The 21,546-nt window shown below is 39.7% G+C and overlaps 1 long non-coding RNA gene across 1 annotated transcript; it reads left to right on the top strand.

Annotated features, from left to right (window-relative positions):
* Positions 1-12,834: 12,834 nt before the first annotated feature.
* Positions 12,835-21,048, top strand: LOC137503220 (uncharacterized). Its single transcript, XR_011019107.1, has 3 exons — positions 12,835-12,958; positions 18,940-19,070; positions 20,961-21,048. It is a non-coding gene; the product is annotated as an uncharacterized lncRNA (long non-coding RNA).
* The last annotated feature ends 498 nt before the right edge of the window (positions 21,049-21,546 follow it).

Raw genomic sequence — 21,546 nt, 5'->3', positions numbered from 1 at the left:
CAGACGAGTGTGGCGTCGGCGTGGAGAAAGGTCAAATCCGGTAGTAACTGTGGAGCGCCCTACCGTTAGACAACGCGGCATCATGGTTTGGGGCGCTATTGCGTATGATTCCACGTCACCTCTAGTGCGTATTCAAGGCACGTTAAATGCCCACCGCTACGTGCAGCATGTGCTGCGGCCGGTGGCACTCCCGTACCTTCAGGGGCTGCCCAATGCTCTGTTTCAGCAGGATAATGCCCGCCCACACACTGCTCGCATCTCCCAACAGGCTCTACGAGGTGTACAGATGCTTCCGTGGCCAGCGTACTCTCCGGATCTCTCACCAATCGAACACGTGTGGGATCTCATTGGACGCCGTTTGCAAACTCTGCCCCAGCCTCGTACGGACGACCAACTGTGGCAAATGGTTGACAGAGAATGGAGAACCATCCCTCAGGACACCATCCGCACTCTTATTGACTCTGTACCTCGACGTGTTTCTGCGTGCATCGCCGCTCGCGGTGGTCCTACATCCTACTGAGCCGATGCCGTGCGCATTGTGTAACCTGCATATCGGTTTGATATAAACATCAATTATTCATCCGTCCCGTCTCTGTTTTCCCCCAACTTTCATCCCTTTCGAACCACTCCTCCTTGGTGTTGCATTGTCACTGTCAGTCAGTGTATTTTTGTAGGTTGTTCCCCCAGGATGGTAATATAGTGAGATTAAATCAAGGTCTAGTAAAGCCAATGTAGTGAGTTGGCAGTTGCGATCAACATTGTTCTGTAAGAAGGAAGTCATCTCCCGGACGAAACTGTATTTACATCGGTGTGTTTCCAGACCATCTTTGCTTTACGAGAACGAAAGCTGGGTGGACTCAGGATATATTATTCATAAAATTGAAGTAACAGACATGAAAGTAGCGAGAATTGTTGCTTTTAAAACAGGTGGGAATAATGGCAGGAGAGTAGGCCTACTCGGAACTAGCAGATAAAGGCTAAGTTAGGAATGAACTCGATGGATGAAGCTGCACGCGTAAACCGTCTTCGGTGGTGGGCACATGTGCGATGAATCCAGGAGGATAGGTTACCTAGAAAAATAGTAGTCTCTATTATGGTGGCTAAGAGGAGTAGAGGGAGACCAAGTTGACAATGGTTTGATTCAGTTTCTAACGATTTAATGATAAGAGGTATAGAACTAAATGAGGCCACGGCACTGGTTGCAAATAGAGGATTGTCGCGACGTGCCGTTTTGGTAAATTCACAGAGGCTTGCAGACTGTACGCTGAATGGCATAACGGACTTTAATGATAATGCATGTATATATGTATTAAAACCGTATGATTTTATTTCCGTTAGTGTACGAAGAATTGGATCGTAAAGTTCAGGCACTTGATTCCTCCTTCCATGGCTGTCCACATTCGTTTAGACTTACGGACCTGCTTTCGTATTCTCTTTCTTTCACCCGGAGAGGTTCCTTCTCCCTTATATATCCTCTTTGAGCTAGACATAGTGGGACACAGGGTTCTTAAACACTACTCATTTCACTCAGTGCCAACAGTGCACTTTTCAGTAAGTGCCTCATACTACAATTGTAGACATTACGGATGTGTTCAACTACAACTCTCCCCACAGTTGTGTATTTTAGTATATATGAGTGTTACAGTGTGATTTATTACAAGTATGGAACTGGATGATATAACAAGCCCATTCACATTTCAAGTAGCGGAAGAAGTGTCTCATACTCTGTAGTTGTCTTAAGTAATACAGTCTACGCTGTGCTGCGAATCAGTTCGGTTGTACAGTGTGCACGGTATTTACTTGGTGGTCGCGAGGAGTTTGTTCGTGCTTTGTGTCTTGTGAAGTTAGCGTGTGATGGCTGCCGCCAGTGATGGGAGGTCCCTTCTGGATATCTCCAAGTTACCAGTTGAAAAGGAGATTGAGGTGGAAATGGACGATGTTTCTCTAAATAGTCAATCTAATAATCAAAGTTCTCAAGATCCAATACCTAACAAACAAACCACTCAGAATACTCAAAAGTCGACATCTTTGATTAGTTCGGACGAATACACTGGAGAACATTCTGGTCCTAACATTGTTCTAGTAGAATCTGTAACGGACAAAAATGTTGGAGAGCTGCATCCTATGACCTTAGGTCGTTTATTTTATGATCGAAATTTACCAGTAAAATCCATCATACGTAAGGGCAGAAATCGTCTTCAGGTGCAATTTGAGCATGCTACCCAAGCAAATAAATTTTTGAGTCACCCGTTATTAGAATCTATTTGTGCACGGGCATATATTCCAAGCACAAGCATATTCCGTGTTGGTATCATAAGAGGGGTTGATAAAAATTTGACTGAGGAATCTATACTCCAACATCTCAAATCTGACTACATTGTTAAATCTGTCCAGAGATTAAAACGTAAAGCGGTTGTTAATGAGGCTATCGAATACCTTCCTACTGGATCAGTAAAAGTAGTTTTCCGATCCCAGCAGTTGCCACGATATGTCTCTCTATATAGTGTCTTTCTGGAGGTGGATCCATTTATCTTTAATCCCATAATTTGTAAAAAATGCCAGCGATACGGCCATACAATACGTCAGTGTCGTTCGCAAACGTTCCGATGCGGCAAATGCACCTTGTCGCATGCTACGGATAAGTGTACGGAGCAGTATACCAAATGTGCTCATTATAATGGGGACCATCCCACAGGACATGAGTCATGTCCCGAGCACAAACAACAACAGCTTATTAAGAAAATAATGAGCACCGAGCATGTATCTTTTCTTGAGACCAAGTCCAAGATTTCACCACCTAGCTACTGCCCAGCGCAACACCCCAACAATTTCTCCCTCTTGTTGCTGAACACTCCTCTCCTCCTATTTCAAATCCGAGAAAACGAAAGTTTACTCAGATTATTACTCAATCACCCAGACCGCAACCCGCTCAGGGGTATGATCGAGCTGCACACATGGCTATCCTTCGGGATACCCCTAATCCACTTACTGTCCCTATGAACATCAATGCTCCCCCCCACCCCTTTCACAGCCGCAATTCCCGGCTCCTTTGGCAAATGTAATTTCCCCCCTTCCATCTTCTGACCAGCCACAACGTCCCGTTTATCGCCAAAAAGACGACTTACAACAGGACATACATAAAATTCTTATCCTCCTACTGCAGGCGGTAGGCGGTCACCCTTCTTTACAGCATGTTATTTACCAATTACGTGACAGGTTAAGTGATATTTTTTCGTTATATGATCAATATCGTCCAATGGAATGCTAGGAGTGTCCTTCATAAGAAGAGTGATATTCAGTAAATAATTAATGAAACTCATGCACATGTTATTGCTTTACAGGAAACATAGTTTTCCGAACAAACAAATTTTCTACTTCCCGGATATGATCTTGTGCGGCATGATGGCCCGGGGTATGGAGAGGCTGCATTTCTTATTCATTCTACGATCTCATATAAATCATTACCTATACAGTATTACATTCCACATACTTTTCTTGTCGCCATTTCTTATCGGCAACTACACCTTATTAACCTGCATTGCCGCCCCCCCCCCTGATATTTATATTTCGAGTTCGAGTTGGTCTCGCTTTTTCCAACAATTTCATCATTTGTCTCATATTATCATCTTTGGCGACTTCAATCTGCACCATGCAGCATGGGGTGGCATTAGTGATACCCCACGAGGCTCATATCTCCTCATAGCGTCTCAGCAGCATGACCTAACTCTTCTTAATGATGGATCCCCCACTCGCCTCACTGTACCTGGATTCCCACCTAGTGCGGTTCATTTAACATTCTGTCGATCAATCTTGACCCCTATAATTACGCGGTGAAGACTCTCAGATACCTACACCAGCGACCATTATCCCATATGGATTACGTATGTGGTTGGTAGACCCATACAAGACCAGCCCACTTCAATGTCATCCAGCAATGTACGTTCAATACGATCATTTGATGAACAGACATATGTATCTTATAGGCAATATCATCTTCGTCATATTTCCGAGCGCATCAACACGTAGGCCTACTCTTCCCTTATGTCACTTCTTCATCAGTATCTTGATATCTATCATCCTCCCAAACCATTCGCCTCTTCTACTCCTCGCCCATTCCAATATATCCATTGGTGGGATAAGGAATGTTACCAATTAATATTAATCCGCAAGGTTTTATTCCGCACATATCGTCGTTCTCTAACGCGAGATAATTATTTACGTTTAAAGAATCATATTGCCAAAACTAAACTTATCTTTAATCAGAAAAGACGTGCTGTGTGGAAGTCGTTCATCTCCTCTCTCAATTCTCATATGTCAGCTCTGCATTTATGGAACGCTATTCGTATGTTGTCACGTGCCTCTCAACATCAAGTACATCGAATCATCCCACATGATATCATCAATAAGTTTCTGCATTCTCTGACCCCCGACTATGTGATACCTTATTTTGAACTTCCCTCGTATAATGTTCGCTCACAGTACTCCACTCTAATTCAACCCATTCAATTAAGTGAAATATCAGCTGTCCTTCATTCCGCCTCTAAATCCACCCCAGGCCCGGACTGTATTTCATACACTATGCTCCGGCTCTTACCCTTACGAGCACAAAATGCACTTCTAAATGCTTATAATGATATTTTACTGAATAAGCATATTTCATCGCATTGGACTGAATTTTTTCTGATACCGATCCTCAATCCACAAAAATCCCCAGCAGATCCAAACAGTTACGGTATCGTGGTATTGTACTTGGATCTAGTATTCGTAAGACATTCTTAAAAGTATTATTAAAAAGACTATTATGGACTATTGAGTATTATCAGTTAATACCAGTGGCAGCTCGTGAAATCAATTTTAGGGGGTTCACAACAACATTTTTGTTCGTGTCTCAAATCAGCAAAAAAGTAACATAGGTACATAAATCATTTCACTAAAAGTTTCTTGTACGGTTCCTTCTTCAAAAATAATTTGGTAGAACCCCTGTAACCGAGCATAAAGTTTATACGATACTAATCTGTTAGTGTAGAACAAAAGTAAAATTCACAATAACTTTACTACACTGCGAATATTGAAGGATGCGAGCACTATTCTTGGTTTTTTATCAGCACGAAGTTCACCTGGGTGTTAGTGTAGAACCATACCAAACCCCATGGCCTACCAAGCGACTGCTGCTCAGCCCGGTGGTCTGAAGATTACGAGGTGTCGTGTGGTTAGCAGGACGAATCCTCTCGGCCGTTATTCTTGGCTTTTTTGACCTCCATCTCACCTTCAGATAGCTCCTCAATTGTAATAACGTAGGATGAGTGGACCTCGAACCAGCCCTCAGATCCAGGTTAAAATCACGGACCTGGCCGGGAAGCGAACCCGGGGCCTCCGGGTAAGAGGCAGGCACGCTACACCTACACCGCGGGCCAGCTGTCTTAGTGTAGAACAATAGTAAAGTTCATAATAGCTTTACTGCACTGCGAACACTGAAGGATGCGAGCACCATTCCTGGTTTTTAAACAGCACGAAGTTCACCTGGGTATGACAAGAATGTGTACCGCATTTACCCGTAATTTTTTAAAATAATTATTTCCGGATTGACCCCAATAGTCTCCACATTATCTCGGTTAGTCAGGGTTCTACTGTATCACATGGTAATTATTCTCATTTTGCAAATTATAGCCACAACTCTAAACAATTTATAGCATGCAGTACAACCAACAACACTAGATCATGCTTATTTAATTGATAGCATTTAGATTAGCAACTCACGTAAATGCTGATTACTTGTACAGGAAAGCAATCCTTCTGTCCTTCAATCGCGCAAATTTCTCAATCACTTAACGATTGAATACACTGATGTAAAGCAAACTTCTTCCCGCGATTACAAACACCTGTTCACAACGAGCTAGAAAATGCCTATTCAGAATTAGGGTGCTAGCGAAATCTGCCGGTAATGTAATGCAATAGTAGTTCCTGGGAGGCTGTGGCTAACCGTAATAGGGGAGGTGGCGGACCCTTGTGGTCAACTGTAATACTGCCACTGGGTTGAGGGTGGCTCTAGATGACAAGGCACGTACCTTACCGTGCTCTTCGCTAATGGGAATATCAGTGCAGGAAACCATGACGTCATCTGCTTTGCGCATGCGTATAGTCTTCAGCACAATAGCGCATTATCCAGTGTGCTCGCTGCACTGTCAGTCAAAACGAACAACTATCGGTGTAACGGAGCTTCGATATAAGTCGAATGCTTTCGATCGATTGTCGAAATCAGGTCGAAAGAAAGGAAAGTTTTAAATTATTCATGAATGCGTGAATACGTATTAAAACTGGGTGTTCACGTGCTCCTGTGCTCCTGAGAGCCCACCGCCACTGGTTAATACCTAAATATCAATATGCTTTCCTTAAAGGCAAAAGCACCCAAGATCCTATTAATATTTTTACTATTGACCTGCTCCTAGCCAAACATCGAAAGCAAAGTACTCTTTCTATATTTTTAGATATCAAAGGTGCATATGACTCCACTGTCTTTGGGAAAAATTAGTGGCAAAAGGCATACCTCCCGCCTTTATTGCTATCCTGCAAAAATTATATACATATCGCTCATTAAATATTAAATCATCGTATCATCACGTACCCAGCCGCTCTGCTTGTAATGGTTTGCCTCAGGGTGATATATTAAGCGGAATTTTATTTGCCCTTTATATCAGTGAATTGGAACATCTCATTTCACAATATGCCCGAGTACTTATTTATGCAGATGATATAGTTCTTTACACATCGCAAGACAACATTGATGTTGCCCGACAGCTGATGAACCAGGTCATGAGTCACGTGTATATATGGTTTCAAGATAATGGCCTTCAACTATCCATCGAAAAATGTGCGGCAATGATATTTACTCATAAGCGTTCTTATGATCACTCTCCCTTTACTTTTGAGGGATATAGTATCCCTCTCACTGCTCATCATAAATACCTTGGCATAATCTTTGATCACAAACTCACCTGGCAACGTCATATTACTTTGATACGTCAAAAAGTTGATGGATTTATCAAAATTCTTAAAACTGTGGTTCGTCGTAACTGGGGCGCCGATCCCAATACTGCTCTTTCCTTATACAAAGCATCTATACGCTCCATTTTTGATTATTCAGCTCACATAATAGACATCGCTTCAGTTACCTCGCTTATTTCACTCAATACCCTCCAATTTCAAGCTTTACGCCTTTGTATTGGAGCACTTAAGACTACCCCAACCAATGCATTATTAGTGGAAACGAGTGAAGTCCCACTTGTGATAAGGCGTTTACTGCTCTCACAAAAATATCTGGTTAAAAGGCTTGCTTTTTCATCTTCCCCTTTAATTCCAAAGCTACAGCTCTTACATGACTACTATCAACAATGTCCGCCTAGATCGGGACGCGTGCTAGGTATATATACTGCATATACCATTATAAACAGATTCTGCACTTCGATCCTTAGAACTCCTTCCATACCCGTGTATTCTACTCCATTTGCAAGCTTACACTACACACCCACAATAATTTTCTCTCATACATCTTTATTAACAGGATCGTCAGCTATCGCTGATTGCGCCTACCCCATGTCAAAAAGAATGCGCATATCTCCCTCTGTTATCGGTGTAGACTTCTACACAGATGGGGCAAAACACCCCCAAGGAGTCGGTGCTGCTTTTGTTATTAGAGACTCCAACACAATTCAATGTTTTCATCTTCCGACTACTTTCTCCATCTTTTCTGCGGAGTTATTTGCCATTCAACAAGCATTAATTTATATACAACAACATTCCTTGCCAAAAGCTACTATTTATACCGACGCTAAAAGTGTATTACAGGCATTATCCTCTGTTACTCCATCCTTAAATTTATATATTTATACTGTTAAATCCCTACATTATCACCTTGAACAAAATGGCATATATATTACACTCGTATGGATACCGGGACATTCCAATATTCTTGGTAATGATCTAGCGGACACTGCTGCTAAAGAAGCTAGTCGATTCCCCACGCCCCCTCTCACAGTAGCTGTACCCCCTCTTGATTTCTATTCCAGTCTTAAGGACACCGCCTACAGCTCCTGGCAAGATGACGGGAATCAAACTGCACGTTCTAGAGGCACGTATTATTATCAACTACAACCACATATTACCACAAAACCCCGGTTTGCCAAGTGTTCATACACACGTCGACATATCACTAACATAATTCGATTACGTTTCAATCATTCCCTTACGCCGCAATACAAGTTTCGTTTTCATTTAGTTAATCATCCTAACTGCGTATGTGGTGAATTAGAAGGGGATAGTAACCATCTCTTTTTTCAATGTCCTGTCTATTCTGCACCCCGGCGTAAGTTACTCGCTAGCCTGACACGAACGAAAATTCCCTTTCCTACAAGTCTTACTTGTCTATTAGTTGATCTCTCATCTGATATCATTGCAGTTGTTAATCAATTTATTCACGGTGCTCATTTGACCCTCTAATCATTCCACGCTTTTGGTCCTTTAATTACATATTTCACTGGTATATACGTTTATTCACTCATTTTCATTTGATCTTAGTTTTCATTTGGCTCCCGTTATATTTCACTTTAGTTGCTACTGCTTATCTCGCTACTTTCAACAGCTACAATCTTTTGTTACTCCCGTTCCTCGTGCTTCAAACATTACTATACGTAATTACGGTAAATTCGTCTTTCACCAACTAAATCAGAATATTGCGCACTACTGTTTTTAGGATAGTATTCTCATTTCTGCACTAAATTCTCTGGTATAGGCCTATACCTCAACTCCTCCATATTCCTTCAATTAATACTCCCATTAGCTTTAATTTTTTCCCTTCTCCCTACTACATTTTTTCTAAGTGTTTGTCTATCCCAATTGTAGGCCCGGTGTTGTGTTTGAGTAGTAGACAAATCGCCAAGACAGGCCACTTCGGCGTGAAGTTTAGTACCTTTGTGTCCCTGTGCTTTTTTCTGTGTCACACACCCTTATTTTCCCCCTTCTCACCTGCTTTACATTGTTACGTTCCATACAAGAATTTACATGACACGTTCGCAGTTCCATCATATTTACTGGTGCTCCATATATTTTGTTCTCTCCACAAGTTTATACCTATCATTATTGCGTGCTGTTCTGGCTTCCATCTTTGAATGCAGTGCAAGTTTTGGTTGTATATGAACAGTGAACCCTTAGACTGCTTTCAAGACAAAATTTTCTTCAACCCTCTATAATATGTGCAAAATGCACTTATCCTACGTTTTTTGGACTCTATTTGGCGTGTGATCTCCTTTTTATACGCATAGTGGCTGGACGACAGTAAAACAAGTCCATAAGTATCAAGAAGGAGAAGAAGAAGAAGTCTTAAGTAATACATCCTTTTCTAAATTCAGCCTGTTCTACTGACTGTTAGAAATCTAATTTGTACTTCAAGAGTTTGTTTTAAGTGGTTGAACAACATTCAAATATCCGGTTTTGTTTTGAAGTGGCTGGTATGTTGTTAAATAAGGCCAATTTTGTAGCTTATTCCGTTAAGAAAGTTACGGTTGTGATTTATGTCTTTTTACACTGCGTCCACAACCTCTAACATATTGTCGGTAATGTTCAAGTTCAATAATGTACATTTGCTAAATGTATAGATCTCAAGTGAGAATATTAGAAGTTAATATTAATCCTTCTCAGTTTCAGCATTCTACATATTTTTAATATTTAAAGTTATTAGTTTTCTTAAATTTTATTTTTAATTTAGCATTAAAAATGAATACGCATATAACTAGCATGCTTTTTAGAAAACTCCCAGCCTTTGCGTTGCAAGTGCCTGCAAGTTGTGTGTAGTAGCAATCTATCATGTATCTAAATTTTGTGGAATGAGGATTTTTTTTCTGAAGAGCATCGCCGATGAAGAAATGCGGATGGTAGTTAGACAAAAAATTGCAATATTTAGTGTGTAATTTTAATTACCGATATTGTTTTGCTGTGTTATTTACCTCTGTGTGCAATTTTATAGTAAGGCTGTGAATGTTGAGTTATTCATTACTCTGTATGATGCGACATATGGAAATAGGGTTCAAATTCCTGAGAGGTTTCCATTTAGGATATCTGTATCTTCTTTTATCAGTGTTGTTATGGAGATTCTTCTGTATCACATCAATACCCCGCAGCAGCTATTTCTGGTATTTTTTGTGATGATTTAGGTTACTGTCGGCTGTCTTTCTGATTTATTGCTGTGTAAAAGATTTTCAGGAGTGAGTGGTGGTGAGATTGCGTGGGGTCGAATACTAGTATCTGCAGCCCTGAAAAACGTTTCCGTGGTTTCCCCATTTTATCATTAATTAACCTTAATTAATGCCACTGCATACCTAATCTTAACCCTTTACCTTGGAGTTGTTAGTGCAACATTAAACTGCTTTCAGGAATGGAAGAACAATCTTCAGGAAAAGTTCTGGCTATAGAAACTGTAAATGGTAATCAGAACAAGTAAACACGGCACATTTCAGTATTGTCCCCTACATTAAAATGTATAAAATACAAATGAGCATAGTTTCCTGAATAGATATGTGTTTACATAGAAATGTATTCCCTGGCAATGTGTAAGAATCTACAAAATTAGCCACAGGAACAAAGCTTGTATTACGTGTAGGAGAAATTGTAGTATTCATTGTTTGTGCAGTATGTTTACATTTACAGTAAAATATCACAAAGTGACTAATGAACACTGCAATTGGGTGAAGTGAATTCTCTGGGGCACTACTCGAGGTATTCAACATATAAAGTTAAAAATTTCATGATTTTCCCGTATTGAATAGAGAAACACACAATATTAAACAGAAGGAAGGATCCACCTTTCAATACTCCGTTGTTAAGTTGTGATCACTGTGTTAGTTGTTTTTAGACATTTATGACTTAATTTTTGCACTGCTTTGCCAATTGGCTGATGATGACACTTCAAATGTGTTGAAACCGGTCCCAAACGAACAAGTTGTAACCTCTGTTTGGTTCAACTTAAAACGGAGTATTGAAAGGTGGATCCTTCCTTCTGTTTAATATTGTGTGTATTCAACATAGACAATTTTCGTACCACCTGGGAAACAATAAAAACTGCTTAACATTTAAACCACTCGTTTGACATGGAACTCCCTACAAGGGGCTCTCTGTTAAACACCACTTGTTTGTGTCAGTAGACATGACATGCATAGAAAAATAAAGAAAAGGCACTTAAGTAAAGTTTGCTGGCATTGTTCGATGAAATGAGCTGATAGCAGTATTGTATAAACTTTTGTCTTCATTTCAACAGAATTTTCTTCATTTTCCATTTCCAGTCTTCTGGGTAGAAATGTGAATCAAGAACCTCCTCAGTTTTTCTCTCTCCACCACTCATTTCCTTCCTCAAATATTTTTTCTAATTTTACTCCACTCTTCTCTGTACTCTCCTTACCGTATCCATTCACCCCTTTGTGGGCATACTCCGATGTCATTCTCCTATGACTTTCTCTGTAAATACTTACTGTGGAACTCTATCCTCTTCCATTCTCATCATGTGTCCATACCATTTCAGCTTATGTGTCTCTATCTTGCCTTTCAGTTCAGGGAATCCAATTCACTCCCTCATTTCTATGTTTCTGACTTTATCCCTTTATGCCCTCCCTATTATTTCTCTAAATAATTTCATCTTGGCCTCTTGCATTCTGCGTTCATCATGTATTTTTGTTGTCCATGGTGTGTAATACATTGGATGCAAAATTTTCTTGCATTCTGTTGGATGTCCCAGTTACAGACTATACATCTCACACATTGGTAAAACTCATTGGCTTGTTCAAGTCTCTATCCAGTTTCTTAATTTATTTTCCCATCTTCTTCAACTATTCTCCCTGAATACTTGAAGCTTTCCACAACTTCTAATGGTCTTCCATTTACTTCAATATTCCCAATTCCTTCTCTATTAACGCTCGTCACCACTATTATCGTACTCTTTTCCACACTGATTTTTGTTCCATATTCCTCCATCTCCTGATTCCTTACATTATCTTGTTCTTGTCCTTCCATTTCATCTTCTCCACATATTACCGTCTAATCTGCAAAGAGTGAGGCCTTTGCCTCCTTGGTTCCCATTTTTTTGTCGTATACTCTTATGGATTTCATCAATGATTGTAATTAAGATTGGAGGGGATAAAACACATCCATTTTGAAGTTCTGTTTCTACTTTGAACCAGTTTGTTTGTCCTATCTTAGTATTCATACTACTTACTCACTTTTCCTTCATGGCTTTTATAATATGTTCTTCACCTCTCCCTGCCTTCTTTTTTATCAATGCATCTGAGACCACTTGCCATGGTACCCTGACATATGCCTTCTCAATATCGATAAATATCATCACTGAATCCAGCCTAAATTCCCATCTGTTCTCCGTCACGTTCTTTAGGTTGAACAGATTAAAAAAATTTAAAATTATGTTTACACTGAGTAAGGAGTATTACACCATATGTAAGTGAAACACAGATAATAACTGGTGCCAAGAAAAACAGAGTTTGAAGCCTTTTAAATGCCGTGTTATCAGAAGTTCTTGAAGATCATTTTGATAGAACATGTCTCAAATAAAGAGATAGTGAATAAGCTTAATGAGAGGAGAATGGTTTGAGAGAATTTGATCCTGGGAAGGAAAATTTTGATAGAACACTTCTCATAGAACTGTGATCTTGTTCAGTTAGTTTTGAAGCCGATTGCAAAGGATAAAAATGGTAGGAAGATTCCATTATATGGACCCCAGTGTCTGGTAACTTCAGGCAGAAATTGGTCGCGATCATGGACACAGGAGGAACTGCCGAGGATGGAAAAATGTGAGGAGGAAATGAGTTGCAGAAATCGAGAGCAGGGCGACATCAATACGGAGAAGGAAGAAAGAAGAGGGGACTGCGGTGTCAGCGGGCAGGTAGTGAAGACAGCAGAGTCCTTGGTGAGTCAGAACAGCCCAGGAAGGAGTGAATCAACAAGTAGGACACTAGACCGTAGTGAAGTAGATACAGGTAGTGAAGAGGTGACGGGAAGGGAAAGGAGTCAGGGTAGTGACTCAACCTCCCCGAATAGGAGTAATGCAGAAATAAACCTGGAGAGAAAGCAGGCGTTAAATAAGGCGAGATCCTTAAGTTTAAAAGATCTATGGGGTGGGAAAAAAGGCTCTGGCACGGAAAATGGGAAGGATGGGGGGTGAGAGGAAAGAGAGGGATGGGGTGGAGCCAAAAGGAAGAATCACGAGAAGTAAGGGGGGAAGTGGTGAAATGCAGAAGTATAGGGAGGGAGGGGGAGGAAATAAATAACTAGATATGGTGATAGGGATGCTAAATATTGAGGGGTTGATGGGGAAGTTAGGTAATAAGGAAATTGTGGATTTAGTGAAAGATTTTGAGATTATTGCTCTAGTAGAGACGTGGTTAGGGAAGGGGGTTGAAATTACATGGGACGGTTATAGAGTAGTTAACGTGTTAAGGAAAAAATAGGGAAGAGGGGCCGAAACCCAGGGGGCATAGTAGTTTTAATAAGAAATGAGGTAGCTGAATGGGTGGAGACGTTACAGACTAGGGTAGAAGGGGTGGTGTGGTTGAGAGTAAAAATGGGGAAGGGGGCAGCGGAAGCAATTTGTCTGGCACTGCTTTATAACCATCCGAGCGATTCAGTGTATGCAAATAAACATTTTTTTGACAAATTGATTGAAGAAATAAACACAATTAAAGGAATGAATGTAGATGGGATGATTTTATTGGGGGATTGGAATGCGAGAGTGAGCAATAGAGTACCGGTATTTGGCAAAGAAGTAAAAGTAGATGGGGTACTGCAAAGGAAGAGTAAGGATAATGTTGTAAATAGTTATGGAGAAAGGTTATTACAGTTATGTGCTCCAGAACATTTATTTATTTTAAATGGGTGGATGAAGGGGGATAGTGTGGGAGATTTGACGTATATTACAACAAATGGAGTGAGTGTGGTGGACATAGGAATAAGCTCAGAGATAGTGTTAAGGAGAATAATAAGTTTTGAGGTTTTAGAATATGGGTTGACAGAACATATGCCTATCAAAATAAAATTGAGAACTTTGGTTGCTGATGAGAAGGGAAAGATGGAGGAAAGTAAGGAGAGGTATAGGAATGGAGGATGGAAGTATGTATGGGATGATAATACTAAAGAGAAATTAAGACGGCATTTGAAAGAGGAGGGAGATGTAATAACGGTAGGAATTGAAAGGGCGGTAGAAGGGAATGATATGGATAACGTGCTAAAATTAATTGCACTCCCTGTATGGAGGGTGGGGAAGAAAGTGAGGAGAAGGGTAGAGGGAAGAAAGAATAAAATGAATGGATGGTTTGATGAAGACTGTAGGAGAAAACGTGAGGTTGTAATGAGAGCCCTAGCGGAGTTTAGGAAGGAGGGTGTGCAAGAAAAAAGGAAGGAATATTGTAAATTGAGAAGGGAATATAAGGAGGTATTGAATGAGTAGAAAAGAGGATGGAAGGAGGCGGAAGCTGAAAAAATAAATATATATTGTAGAGAGAAGAAATTTGAGAGGATTTGGGAGTCAATAAACAAGATCAGAAGAACGAAACCGGAGGGGAAGGGGGATAAAATAGGAGAAAACGAGTGGGTTAGGCATTTTAAAAGGCTTTTAGAAGGGGAGAGGAAATTGGATAGATAAATAGACAAGTCACAAATTGGAAGGGAACTGGGAGTAGGCATTACAATATTGGATGGGGAGATAACAAGGCAGGAGGTAATTACAGTATTAAAAAATGCTAGAACCAAGGCTGCAGGAGGTGTGAATGGTATTTCCAATAGTGTATGGAAAGAGGTAGGGGCAAATGAACCGATGTTGAGAGGGATTGTGAAATTCTTTAATAGGTTGCTGGAAACGGGGAAATTTCCTAGAGAATGGAGGAAGGGGGTATTATGCCCTATTTATAAGAATAAAGGAGCTAGTAGTGATCCAAACAACTATAGAGGAATTACACTCCTAGACTCGCTGTCAAAGGTGTACACAGGGGTTTTGGCGAATAGGATAACAAATTGGGCGGAACAGTACGGTAGGATATCTGGGTTCCAAAATGGATTTAGGAAAGGATGTAATACAGTTGATAATGTTTGGATTCTGGACACTTTGATTACAAAGTATGTGAGGATAGCAGGGCGTAAATTATTTATAGCAGCGATTGACTTAGAAAAAGCCTTTGATACGGTCAGTAGGGAGGAGCTATTTTTGAGATTAGGGGAGGTTGGAATGTCGAAAAAAATGAGGGTGGCAATTGAAACTATTTATGAAGAAGTGTTTGTGATGATTAAATTGCAGGATGGAAGGTTGAGTAAGTGTTTTGAATCGAAAAGCGGGGTGAGACAGGGATGTGAGCTATCCCCGATATTATTTATATTATTTATAAATAATATTTTAGAGGGTCATGGTGGAGACGCATGGCAGTGCCCTTGGGTAGGGAAAATGGAGGTTCCGGGGTTGCTATTCGCGGATGACCTATTGATTTTGGCTTTGACGGCAAATGGGTTGCAAAAAGGGTTGGACAAGGTAGTTGAATATACTAGGAAATGGTCTCTCAGAGCAAATGTAAGAAAGACTCAGATAATGGTGTGTAGGAAAAGGGGTGGGAGAAAGAATAAGGAAGTCTGGAGGCTAGAGCAGGAAGAAATTAAACTAGGGGGAAAAATTGAGTACCTAGGTGTAATAATTAGTAAGAATGCTTCTTGGAAAAATCAGTGTAAGAAGGCAAAACTTAAAGGAAGAGGAGCGCTTGCGGTAGTAGGGGTATTAGAAAAGAAATTTCCAGACGTTAAATACAAAATTCAGAAAACGGTGTTTAAATCACTGGTAATGGGCAAAATGCTATTTGGGGTTGAAGTATGGGGAATGGAGGAAGACAGGAGTGAACTAAACCAGGTGGTGGCGAAATTTAGCAAGATCATGATGGACCTACCGAATTGTACAGCCAATGCCGGGGCCAGATTAGTCGGTAAAGAATCGATAGAGGTTGAAATAGCTAAGAGGGTGTTCAAGTACTGGATTCGATTGGAGGAAGGGAATGGTGGGGCATTAGTACAAGAAACGTTTAATTTTCAGAAAGGTATGACGAATGAAGGTTACTGGGTGAATAAGTGCAAAAAATGGTTACAAAAGATTGGATTGGGGGTATATGGAGAGGTCTGGGGGGATGGTAGGAATAAATGGGTATGGGGAAGGATAAAGGGAAGACTACTAGATATTGAAAGACAGAGCTTAATAGGGGAATGTAGAGAGAGAGTCTCTTTATCAGTATTAAATAAATTGGTGGAAGTAATAAACCCGAAAACGGAGTTTGAGGGTAGAAGGGATAAGAGAGGTTTGTATTGGTGGCTATTGGGTGTTCCGAGGAATAGGGGATGGGTAGGTAGTGAGAATAGGGATAGATGTGTGTTATGTGGAGAGAAGTGGGAGGACATGCATATTTTTAATCAATGCCGACCTTTGGCGGAGATAAAGATCAAACTACCAAGTAAGAAGGAGCTGAATATGGTAGGGGAAAGCTATAAGATAACATCTTGGTTATGTAGAGAGTGGGAGAAAGGAACGAATATAGCGAAATTCTTAAATGTGGCCAGAGCTATATTTATAAAGAAATTGAGGGAGTAACAGGGGTTGTGCAGATAATGTGGTTCGTGCTGAGGGAGAAAGGTGGAAGGCATTCTGCTCAGAGGAATGGATATCCGCCCTGAGCAGATGCAGGAAGGGTATCATGGTAATCATGATATCAGAAGAGGGGGCTGTAGTGTTAGGGGAAAGGGGGAGAGCACCTTGCCCTGTGGAAAGGTGATCCGCCTGGGGCAAAGGGAAAGCCTGAGAAAATTAGGTAAGCGTTGAGAAAAGGGGAGGTTGAGTAGGTTTGAGGGTAGTGTAAAGCTTAGGTGGAAGTAAAAAAAAGAAAAAAATAATAAATAAATAAAACAAAAAAAGCGAGTTGACTGAGTGAACTAATGGACTTGGAATGGAGTGCTGTCTGTTGGTGTGTAAATGAGGAGTGAAAAAAATGGATTGTTTAAGTGTATTTGTGTGAGGAGGGAGTATAAAGAAGGTATATGTGATAGAATTGAGATAGATTAAGTGTGAATGTAGTTAAGGAGAAAATGTTGGCAGTATGGAAATTTTGAAAGTAGGTCATTAAAAAAAATTTAAATGGTGTAGATGCCTTGATGAGGGGTGTAAAATTGAGGGATTCTTGATGTTTATGTATTAAGTTTAATAGGATGGAAGATATGGGATCTAACAGTTTGATGTAATTGAGGTGTTGTAGACTGAGAAGACGGAGTGAACTAATGGTTTGGAATGGAAACTGTTTGTGTGTAAGTGAAATGTTAAAAAAAAGTCAAATTGTTTTAAGTGCGATGTAAAATGATTGTTAGTTGATGTTTAAGTCTGAAGCTTAATAAGGTGAGACGGTTTGATATGTGAAGTGTGGTGCGGTAGGTGGAGAAGACTGAGTGAACAAATGGACTTCGAATGAAAAAAAAATTGTCTGTGTAAAAAAAAAATATTAATTGTTTTTAGGTGCGTCGATGAGGGATGTTAAATGGTTGTTAGCTGATGTTTAAGTCTTCAGTTTTATAAGGTGAGATGTAGAGAGCGGGAGTAGTGCGTGAGAGGTGAGGGTGACGTATCAAGGGAAGAGGGAGGGGTGGGGACTTGACCCACTCCAAAGAAGTTAGACTTGAGCATTTCTGCACGGAAAGGAAAAGGATAGCGAAGGTAGTGTGCTGACAATGGACAAGAGTATGTGTGACGTACATAGCGGAAGTGTGTTGCAGGCCACCTGTTGGGTCTGGTTTCAGCCAGGGTGGCTTGTAACACATGATAAGGAAAGGAACACAGTGTTTGTCAGCGAGGGTCGGTGAGATACGACACCAGTTCTCACGTGGCAAGGCTGGTGGCTGCTGTAGATGGGTTGGTGGGCGTGTGTTCCATGCCAGGGCTGTTGCAGCGACCAGTCTAATTAATTTTTTTAATTATTTTTTTAGGTGGTAGTCAGGGGTCGGGCTTTGGGTAGTAAGTAGTGCGGTATCGTCCTGCATGTGTGCTGGCTATCCGCGTACGTGTGGGATGATACTGAGTAGATGTAGAGGTAGTAAATGTAGTTAAGTAGTTTTAAGAGAGATGTAGTTGCTATTATTGCTTGTTTTCCTTTGTTTCGCTCTGCCTGTCTTTATTGCCTAAGCCGATGGTGTACACTAGGGTGGGCAATAAAGATATGTATTATTATTATTATTATTATTATTATTATTATTATTATTATTATTATTATTATTATTAATACGATATAAGGTGTCATGTAATACTATTATTTTTTTGCTATTGGCTTTACGTTGCACCAACACAGATATGTCTTATGGCGACGATGGGACAGAAAAGGGCTGGGATTGGGAAGGAAGCGGCCGTGGCCTTAATAAAGGTACAGCCCCAACATTTGCCTGGTGTGAAAATGGGAAACCACGGAAAACTATCTTCAGGACTGCCAACAGTGGGGTTCGAACCCACTATCTCCTGAATACTGGATACTGTCCGCACTTAAGCGACTGCAGCTATCAAGCATGGTCATGTAATACCAGGGGTCCTTTGACTATGATCTTGATATCGACAGATAAGTTAAATTATATTTCCTATGGAAGTGATCACTGTTTTAGAAATCATATAAAACTGCAGGTCCTTAGCTTTGATTGAAGTATCAGTCATAGAAAACTTGAGGTCCTATAGGTACGATCATAATATCAACTGTAATGTAAAATTTCGGGTTTTTTGGTATGATCATAATATTGATGGTCATATAAAATGACATGATTGTTGCTTAGTTTGTTGACAAACACCATAAGTATCAATGACATCAATAAGGTAATATATTTTTCTGGCTTATGTTTCAGTCTAAGGTCAGTGGAAGTAATCAACCATACCAGTACCTTCTAACTACTTCAGTTTGAAGTGCAAAATGGACCTGGAAGCAAAGATCAAAGAGGAAGCAGCCTGGCTTGAAGGAAAAACAACTGTATCACTTGTAAGTCTCATTCCAGATAACTTTATAGAGGTCAGAAATTAACCCTTAATAGCTGAATAAGTTTGGCAGGGGCATAATTTTCTATGTGCTTCCTCAGTATTAACACCAGCAGTCACCAATTGCTGAATGAGCATCTATGTGTAGTACAACTCTGTTTTGCTTATTTGTCTGGGAATACACCACAACGCATTACACAAAGCTGCCAACTCTTAGGAACTTGAGGTTGGGCTTGGATTAGTCTGTACTTTTTACTGTCAGTATCGAAATTACTTTGGTTTAGGGGTTGCACTTTTTTATTTTTCCCCTCTGATTAAATTAGAGGATGGTTGCCAATTGTACTTTAAAAAAACTAATATCCTCCTACACTACTGCACCAGTATTAGCACCACATGTTAAAAATTATTACTCCTGCCATAATTAGTGTAGAAGAAGTTAAATCACAAATCTTTCATTAGTGTTTTTGAGCCTGGATACACCAGTCTGCTAAACGAAATGTCAACACAGGTGTGATTATTCTGGGTTACCCTCACATCCACAATGTGCTGGAAGATATTATGTGTTTTAAGGAACGAGCAGATTTGCCTATGACATACAAGGAATGAAATAGCTCAAAATCTGAATGTACGTTCTCTCAAAATAAGTATTTTGCTCAGATGTTGAATTCTTCTAGAAAGACAGAATAGTGATTAGTTCATTTTATTCCTCAAATACAGGTCAGATTCTATGTTATATAGAGAACCATGTCTGAGAATGATTTCTTTTATATGCCCCTTCTTAGTGGGCTCTGACACTTTAAGGACTTAAGGCACATTAAACAGATTTTTTTCTTTCCTCTTTGTCATTATTTCCCTGTCCTTTTTGTGCATCCTTTTCATCCATTCCTTAGTTCGGCTACTCTTCTCTTCTGTATTGAATGTGTTAAGTTGGCATATTCTAGAACTTGTTACTTTAATTCAATTTTATTAGTTACTTAATTTACATGAGAACATAAGCTTTTAATCACAGTCCCTTCCCCCTGTAGTGCTGACAAGGTTTTATGAATCTAAGAGTGAAATTTAAATGTCTCGTAGTAGATCATAAAAGATCTTCTGAAACTGCAGATATTAACTCCAACACTGCTGATTCTCCACTGACGGTGTCCTCATCTCCTCAGCTCCTCACAGAACATTGGATAACATGCTTATGGTAGTGCAATATTTCATTTCCAGCTGCTTTGACTTTGGGTTACATCACATCTTTCACTGTTATATGACTGTGATAAGTCTGCTTCTTTCATGTTTATGTTTTTTATTTTACACTTGGAAGCATTGAAATATGCTGTTTCAAACAGAACTGTATTAATGTTTTATGTAGCCCCTGTGATCTCAGCAAAACCATAGTAGAGAATGTGATTCCATTATTTCAAGTAATCTTAATCTGTCTATAAACAAACTCTTTGCTGAGAACAAAAAATCATATAGAAATGTAACGCTTCTAATTGGTTCAGACAACTTTTATCATTTGATTGATATGATTGAACATATGAAAACATTTCATACAATTTAGTGTTTATGCCTATGGCTGCGTCCTTCCAAATTATGTGTGAGATAGCCCCCATTCCATCTCTGGTATTATATCTTCTGGTATGGCTAGAAAACGTTTGGCATTTTATATTTTGTTCTCAGTCTCATCCTTTCTCTGACATAAGGAGTGAGCAAGAATAGTAACACCATTCTCAGTACAGCCTTTGGTTATAACAATCCTCTGCTGGTAGAAATCTTCCTTAAACATTAGTGAAATTGTGAAAGAAACTGTAATACTGGAAATGAATGAATTAACATGCTCATTTGTTGGTGACTGTATTTGTAGATGTGTGTTATGAGCATACCTGATATTTCTTATTTTCCACAGGAAAATTTTGAACATGTATCAGAAGTGATAGCTCTGAAAGAAGAAGTTAAATCAGAGTTAACCGAGCCAGAGTCATCGCAGGAAGACTCTGTTGAGGTAATGTATATAATTTGATAATCCATCGTCAGATAATGGAAATGGGTAGAAAATAGCTCAACAGATACCAGGGTTTGATCCATCTTTTTAGTGCACATGATTGATAGTCCTACCGATAATATATTTTTTTATGAGATTGACTGTTTACATATCTAGTTTTCACTTTTCCTTCAAGTTGTTCCACGATCTTGCGTTATGAATTGTGCAGCAGTTAGGATTATTCCAAAGAACTCTACTGTATGTCATTTGGTAGCTGGTATCATTCCTACTAATACTTTTGAATTCGTTAATTAGTTTTGAACACAAAGTAGCTGAAAGGTACATTCTTTTGTTACTGTTACAGAATATTTTACTAGTCGTTTCCAAATGAAACACCTTTGTTATCTTATTGATTATATTAATTATTGTTTTCAAAATAATAATTTATTGATACAAGTTGCAGGTGATATGCTTGTTTACTGTGATTGTTCGCTTGTATACTACACACATT

This window comes from Anabrus simplex, chromosome X, assembly GCF_040414725.1.
Source record: "Anabrus simplex isolate iqAnaSimp1 chromosome X, ASM4041472v1, whole genome shotgun sequence".
In the NCBI taxonomy this organism is placed as follows: Eukaryota; Metazoa; Arthropoda; class Insecta; order Orthoptera; family Tettigoniidae; genus Anabrus; species Anabrus simplex.
Note: the sequence above shows the minus strand (reverse complement) of the source record. Positions and strands in the feature narration are given on the sequence as shown.